Here is an 8,089-nt window from a genome sequence, read left to right as displayed (position 1 = left end):
TTTTGACTTATTCAATTCTCTCATTTTAAATTTGGGCTTCCCTGGTGGCTCAGATGGTAGAGAATCTGACCACAATGCAGGAGACCTGGATTCCATCCCTGGGTTAGGAAGATCCCCTGGAGAAGGGAATGGCAACCCATTCCAGTATTCTTGCTTGCAGAATTCAATGGACAGAGGAGAGCTTGGCGGCTACAGTCCATGGGGTGGCAAAGAGTCAGACATGACTGAGCAACTAATACACAACAATAACACATTTTTGATATACTTGCATCATTGTACCTAATGTGAGTTCCTCATACACAGCATATAATTATAAGCATATACGACAATTGTCCTATGTTCTTTATATATTTAAAAAAATCTTTTAAAACATTTTTTAATTTTAAAATTTATTTATTTGCATACATCTGTGATTTTTTTGAAGTACAGTTAATTTGCAATGTTGTGTTAGTTTCAAGTGTACAGCAAAGTGATTCAGTCATACACATACCTGTATTCTTTATCAGATTCTTTTCCATTACAGATTATTATGCATTTTTAAAAAATTGAAGTAGAGTTGATTAATGGGGCTTCCCTCGTGGCTTAGATGGTAAAGAATCTCCCTGCAATGCAGGAAACCAGGGTTCGATCCCTGGATTGGGAAGATCCCTTGGAAGAGAGCGTGGCAATCCACTCCAATATTCTTTCCTGGAGAATCCCATGGACAGAGGAGCCAGGTAGGGTACGGTCCTTAGGGTCACACAGAGTCAGACACAACTGAAGCAACTTAGCACAGCACAGCAGAGAGTTGATTTGCAGAGTTTCAGGCATACAGTGAAGTGATGAGACTGATGATTTTTCTATGTGGTAACAGGGGCTTGAACTGAGCAGACAGGCTTGGGAGACGATTAGGTGGGAGAAACAGCTCCAGTAGAACTCGACAGTGATGGGAGACTTCCGTCTGACTGAGGACAGAGAGCAGACTTTTAGCTGACGAAGCTAAAGAGCTTCACTATTTTCTGAAGAGGAAGAACCAGAGGGCCATCCAGGGACCCCTTGAGATGGCCATTTACAGAATGCCAATTATTATGGTCAAATTAATGCTCCAGGTCCTCCTACTAGACCATGTGTGCCCAGCCATTTGCAACAAGCCCATTTACTGTCCTCTTAAAATTGTGGAATAACCCTTACCTCCAGATGGTTGCAGAGAGCTGACTGGATGGGAGGGACCTGTCTTCTGGGTGTAGACAAACTACCCATGCTTGGTGTGAGTGAGAGGGAAATGGGAGCCCTGATTTAAATCAGAATCACCTGGGCACTAGGCCCCACCCATAGACTCTGGTTCTGTAAGTCTGGAGTCAGGGAGTGGTTGTGCATGATCAATAAGCTCAAGAGTGACCTGGGCTCATGGTCCTCACCCCTACTTTCAAGAAGATGGTAGGCAGGAAACTACCTCCACAAGGCAGGTTTTACTCTATGTGCAACAAGGCACCAGAGCTGACGTGTGCATGGGCACACACGTGCTTAGGTGCTTGTCAATTTCATTTTCTTACAGAAACAGATGTGTTCCCAGGTTGGACTCCCTGCTGGTTTCATTTCTAGTCTTGAAAAGAAGTTCAGTTGGAATATTAAGACTTAAATATTTGCCATATATTGTTTTCATCAGCTGAATTGTCCTTGCAAATGTCTCTCTCTTAGAGCCTCCCAAAAGTCCTTTAAAAGAAGTTTGTGATTTACATATACACAATACTATATAAGATAAATAAGCAACAAGGACCCACTCCATAGCACAGGGAACTATACTCAATATTTTGTAATAACCTATAAGGGAAAAGAATCCATAAAAGAATGAATGTGTGTATATTTATAATCGAATCACTATACTGTACACCTGAAACTAACAGGACAGTATAAATCAACTATATTTAATTAAAAAAAGAAGTAGGTTGAGCCCACTCATTCTGTAGAACTCTCTAGGGGTGAATCTGTGGGTTGGAGGAGTGGGTTCAGTTATGACATGTCAGGGGCGAGTCATCTGAGGAATATGGGGGCATAGTTTTGACATATTAAACACCGATAACATTCAGAATCAAAGAAGGAGAACGACTTTTATTAATTACCCATGTCTCCTCCTGCCCGTCTGTCCTCCGCCCCCCACCAGCTGTTAAGCATTTGAGAAAATGGTAAATGAACATGATTATAAGCAATTATGAGGTTTTCTTTTTTAAGAGACAGATGGAATCAAGGTTTCCGTTTGAAGAGGTTTTCAAATTTAGGTTGTGTCTACACAATGCCATATTATTACCATGGAACCATATGTTTTCTTTCACTGCCACTGAAATTTCATTCTGGAATGGGCCTGAACCAATGGTCAACAGTATGTATTGCTGCAAGTTCACAGATGCTTTTCTAATACAGACTACTTCACATTCATAATTCCCCTTTTCCCCACATTAATTTTTAAAATCTATCCACACATTTCCCTTTCCACAAGCGTTAATTCTGGACCAGTTTTGTGCTGTGCTATGAGGATATGGAGGTGAAGACAGTATGATGATCTGCCTTCAATGAGCACCTTGTTAACTTCATATGGTAATTTGAGTCAGTTCAGTTCAGTCACTTACAGTCATATCTGACTCTTTAGAACCCCATGGACTGCAGCACGCCATACTTGCCTGTACATCATCAGCTCATTTGCTCAAACTCATGTCCATTGAGCCAGTGATGCCATCCGACCATTTCATCCTCTGTCTTCCCCTTCTCCTCCTGCCTTCAATCTTTCCCAGCATCACAGTCTTTTCCAATGAGTCAGTTCTTTGCATCAGGTAGCTAGAGTATTGGAGTTTCAGCCTTAGCATCAGTCTTTCCAATGAATATCCTGGACTGATTTCCTTTAGGACAAATTTCCATTGGGTAATTTGAGTGGATTCAGCTTAATATGATAACACTTTCAAGTTTCACATATTTGTCTGTACATATAAAACACTGTGAAGAATGACTAATTAGCTCATGTGTTAAATTAAGCTTGTAAACCATAGGCTTATCAACCCCTTTGAGAGATTAATACACAAATTAGCCCGCAGAAGAATATGGCCTCTTTTCTGGGGGCATTTGTTTTGAGCCTTTGTGGTTGAATATTCAAGGTCCATTAGGGCATCTGGGTTAAATGTCTGATTCCTTAGAGCAGTTCTCAAGCTTTATTGTGGATCCATGGGCTTGTTTTTGCATAAATTGCTGGATTCCTGTCCCAGATTTATTCAATAGATTTGTGATCAGCCCTGAAGATTTGAATTTCTAGAAAGTTCTGGGGTAAGGGGACTTTTTTGATGCTGAGTCAAGGACCATGCTTTGAGAAGCATTGCCTTGGAAATTTTAGAAGGTGTGTGGATTCTCCATTGATTTGAATGCAAATGCTTTTCGGTAAATAAAAACATACCTCTATGGGACACCTGTCAGGTGCTATCTCAGTTCTGGGCAGTTTGTACGTAAAAGGAGAGTCAGGGAAATGAAGGCAGAAAATAAGAAGTCCCATACGTAAGGGAGACCCGCATGGCTCCGTGAAGAGGGCTGCACACACTGTACAGTCCCAGCTGTGCCCTTAATGCCTTCTGCCATGGGCTCTGGGGAAATGACATTGCTTTCCATACAATGACAATTCCCTCAGTAGGATTTCTCATCCCCAAGTGTGCTGCAAAATAGTAAGTGAAATTTTGTCATTGTACTTAGCACAGACAGGTACTTGGTAACTGATATAATCTCTATTTCTAGTCAGAGAATGCTATGTAGGACAATTTAAATTTATGCCTTTGAGGATGGACACAAACTCTGGTGCATGAATGTGTTGTCAAGCAAGGGGGATAAAGAGGTTAGATTTTCTATATCTCTTTTGTCTGTGGAATCCATGTGCTTTTTGCTCATCTTTTGAAACTCTCCCCGCCCCAAACACACTTTTAAAAAATATTTATTTATTGGGCTGCACCGGGTCTTAGCTGTGGCCTGTGGAGTCTGTAGTTGTGGCATGTGGAATTCATTTCACTGACCAGGGATCAAACCCGGGCCCCCTGCATCGAGAGCACTGAGTCTAAGCCACTGGACCGCTAGGGAAGTCTCACCCAGCTTTTTAACCTATAGATTCCACGTTTTCTACAGGTGTGTCTTCCACATCAGGAGATCCTTCTAGTGTTAGTCTGAAGGAAAAGGAAGTTATCACCAAGCTCGCCTGATTTTGATACGAAAGGCCTGCCTGAAAATCAACCACCAAACTCTCTACCACCTTTCAGACGGTGACCCCTCTCGGCCTCCATCACCCATCGCTACTAGTAAGCTTCACCCCTTCCTTCATTGTGTTGCATTTTACGTACAAATTTTCAAGTTGCTGTTTATGACTTAAACTTATTTTCCAGGTTCAGTGAATATATTTGTCTATCTACAAAAACTGCAAACATTTCCCATTAAAATCAATGAAAAGATTTTTCCCATGACTTTTCTCTTTGCATTAGGGGTTTCAGGAATGAATGAGGTGGTGACACAGAGGAGGGATGTGCTTGTCACTGAGAAGATAAGAGAGGCATAGAAGAAGAACATGGCCAAATTCACCATCTGCCATGAATTGTTCCAGCTAAATATGTTACTCTTCAAAGTAAAAGATAAAACAGGAATATGGAAGAAATAGGAAAAGTTACTTTACCTTCTTTAACCTTCTGCCTTAGGAGGCCAGCTGAAATGCTGTTCAAGGTCACCAGAGAAGAATGACGAAGCTCCTTCATGGTGATGGCAGGGAGGGCTTGAGGGATGAATATTAGCTCTTGCAGTTCATGGCAATCATGGCTTAGGAAGCTGGCACCTTCATCTGTAAATGGCCTTGGAAATTCTGTTCCCATCAATCTTCATTCAATTAGGGCTCATTGCAGATAGGTCCTCAGGGGTATCTGGCTCATGGTGGGACAATACAGATGACATATTCATTTAACTTTGAGTCGGAGCAGCAGCCAACAATTGATGGCTCCTGGGACAGCAGTCACTTGGAGTGAGTTGGACCTACCTCTATGGCTGGCACCTGACTCTTGTGATTTTTTTCCATAGGCAGCTGTGTCTTCCAACCCAGCAGATGTCTAATGTCTTCAAATAAACCTTCATGAACTCCCCAGCAGGTGCCATAGATGATTCTGACCACAATGAAGAGGACTGATGGTTATACGGTAAGGATTTAAAAACCATAAACACCAAAAAAATATTTCTGGAATTTTCTTTGCAGGCTAGCTTGACTATGGCCCAGGGTTCTTCTTGGTTGTGATATGGGGTAGCTGGGACAAGAGTTGTGCATACATATCTGCTCCACTGATGGCTGCATTTTGCCCCATCCCCATCTGCTCCGTGCCTTGAAAAGTAACAACATTATTGCACAGAGCTTTGGCACGTGTGGCTGTAACACTGTGGTTGTGTTTCTTATGCAGGTAGAAAGCCGCCTAAGTGTAGTATTATTTTTTTTAAGGTAATTGGGCTTTAAAAAAATTACTTTTTGTAGCAAAGGTACCCTGGCTTTTTAAGCTAATGAGCTTGTTCCCTTTATCTTGTCCGCTCCAAGTTTGACTGGATCTTATAAAGTGAAGACTCTTAATTGCTATTCTTAAAAGGTCATCTTGCTAAGGAATGGCTTTGTTCTTAATTAATAGTAAGCAAGGAGGCTGCTTGACCTCCCCCAGTGAGGCTGGGAGAAGGCTGACCTCTTTAGGACCCCATGCCAACTTTCAAGGCTTCAAGAGTAGAAGGAAAGCACAGGTTTTGTAATTTGACTAACATGGCAAGGAATCCTGTCTCCACCACTTAAGGGGTAGTGATGTTATCAAAAGTGGGGTCCAGGTGCTTGCCACTAGAAAGTCTATACTAGAAAGGCAAGGTTGGTAGAAAGGAAGGTTTGCTTTATTTGGAGGCCAGTAACTAGTGGAGAGGGTGGTCTCATGTTCAAAGGCTGACACCCCGCTGACAATCAGTGGGCAAGAGCTGTTATAGGCTGAGGGAGGGGGCTACATGCAGAAATAGCAAAGTCAGTTCTGACAGCCATCTTGATTTTTTTTTTTCATTAAAAAATACTTTATGGCAAAACCAATACAATATTGTAAAGTTAAATAAAATAAAATAAAAGATTTAACTAAAAAAATACTTTATTGCTAAAAATGTTAACTATCATCTGAGCATTCAGTGAGTCATAATATTTTTCTTGGTAGAGGGTCTTGCCTCCACATTGATGGCTGCTAACTGATCAGGGTGGGTATTCCTGAAGGTTGTGGTGGCTGTGGCAATTTCTTAAAATAAGAAAACAGCGAAGTTTGCACATCAATTGATCCTTTCATGAACAATTTCTCTGCAGCAAGCAATGCTGTTTAACAGCATTTTACCCGCAGTAGAACTTCTTTCAAAATTGAAGTCAGTCTTCTCAAACCTGTCAGTACTTTATCAACTCAGTTTATGTAATATTTTAAATCCTTTGTTGTCATTTCAACCATCTACATGGTATCTTCATCAGGAATAGATCCTGTCTCAAGAAACCACTTTCTTTGTTCATCCAGAAGAAGCAATTCCCTATTCAAGTTTTATCATGAGATTGCTGCAATTCAGTGATATTTTTAGGCTCCAATTCTTTTTTTAAAAATTTTTATTTATTTATCTGGTTGCACTGGGTCTTAGTTGTAGTATGTGGGATCTAGTTCCCTGACCAAGGATTGAACCAGGCCCCCTGCTTTGGGAGCATGGAGTCTTAGCCACTAGACTACCATGGAAGTGCTTAGACTCCAATTCTAATTCTAGTTCTTTTGCTATCTCTACCACATCTGCATTTTGACAGTCATCTTGAAACTGGTCATGCAGTGATTGAATCAGTGTCTCCTTTATTGCTTTATGTACAGTTAGTCTTCAGTTTCAGGGTTGATTTGTTCCCATTTCCATGAGGCCAGTTCTTGGGATTGTGGCAGCTAATGTCAGGGCTACAGTCTGGTCATCATGTAGTTAACTTCTACCTTGTGGGCGTTTCAACATCTATAAGATAGCTCACAAGAGATGGCTCAGAATATTATCTATAACCCTTGAGGAGGAACTGAAAATCATTGACTTTGCTTAATGACTAAACTCTTTATATTTTGTCCTATTTGCCTGCTTTCCTTTGCTTCTGCATTTTCTTCTCTGATTAAATTTACTCTTTGGCTAAAGTTTTTCTACAGACAAAAGGTTGGTGGAGGACCATACGGTTCTGTTACATTTCAATAATGAGCAAGACACTCAACTTAAGTCATTACTTCCTCATCTTTAAAACGGGAATGATAACTGACATCTCTCCTACTGAGTTGTTGCATGGAAGGGACATGATGTTTGTAAAGCACCTGCATGGTGTGGAGCACCTACAAGGGTTTGGTAGATGGTGGCCATTACTAACTTGTTCGGCTCCCACAAGAGCCAGATCCTGGGGAAGATGATACAGGTTCTAGGACATGCAACTGTGCACAAGGAATCATCATAGTCACATTTGAGACTAGGTTGGGAATAGCATATGATGACTTAGTAGTAGGAGGCAATTCTCCATGATGTTCCTCCGTTTCTTGGACTATCTATTCAAGCTTGCCTGAATAGTAGCCAGCCTTGGAAGCTCAAGCTGATGAAATGAAACTGCTGCCATCTTTGGAGACATTCCAGGATGGTAAATTCTCTGGAAGAGAGTTGCTTACATTCCAAATTAAAAAAAAAAAGTCTCTCTCTCTCTCTCTCTTCCACCTCTTTTGCTTGTGGGAGTTGGACTTTAGGTAACTGACACAAGATTCCGCTCTTGCTACATCTTTTGCCATGACAAGTAATTTGTCTTTGTCTCTGCACCCGAGGTCTTGTGTCTTCCATCAGTATACACCGATAAACCGGGGGAGGCTTGCAAGGAGGGTGAAATCTCAGGTCCTTCACAATCTATGATTTAACACTTTCACATTTGGTGCTGGGTCTTTTAAAAACAGGAAATTCTCCAAACCCAGAAGGGTTACATATGTATATGGTGGTGGTGGTTTAGTTGCTAAGTCATGTCTGACTCTTGCGACCCATGGACTGTAGCCTGCCAGGCTCCTCTGTCCATCGG

General features: G+C 41.4%; 1 long non-coding RNA gene across 4 annotated transcripts; it reads right to left on the bottom strand.

The window, feature by feature from the left end:
* Positions 1-351: 351 nt before the first annotated feature.
* Positions 352-5,544, bottom strand: LOC147378146 (uncharacterized). Of its 4 annotated transcripts, none has more exons than XR_015151440.1 (3): positions 5,021-5,544; positions 4,667-4,907; positions 352-944 (listed from the first exon to the last, which is right to left on the bottom strand). It is a non-coding gene; the product is annotated as an uncharacterized LOC147378146 (long non-coding RNA). The 4 variants fall into 4 exon arrangements; XR_015151441.1 differs by adding an exon at positions 2,651-2,870 and having other exon boundaries at positions 352-940; positions 4,667-5,024; XR_015151439.1 differs by having other exon boundaries at positions 4,667-5,024.
* Positions 5,545-8,089: the final 2,545 nt, after the last annotated feature.

The sequence above is a fragment of the Bos grunniens genome, chromosome 2 (genome assembly GCF_055505025.1).
Source record: "Bos grunniens cultivar Pamir isolate PY7600 chromosome 2, Bosgru_T2T1.0, whole genome shotgun sequence".
Lineage (NCBI taxonomy): Eukaryota > Metazoa > Chordata > Mammalia > Artiodactyla > Bovidae > Bos > Bos grunniens.
The sequence above is the reverse complement of the archived record's forward strand: the minus strand, read 5'-3'. Positions and strand labels throughout refer to the sequence as shown.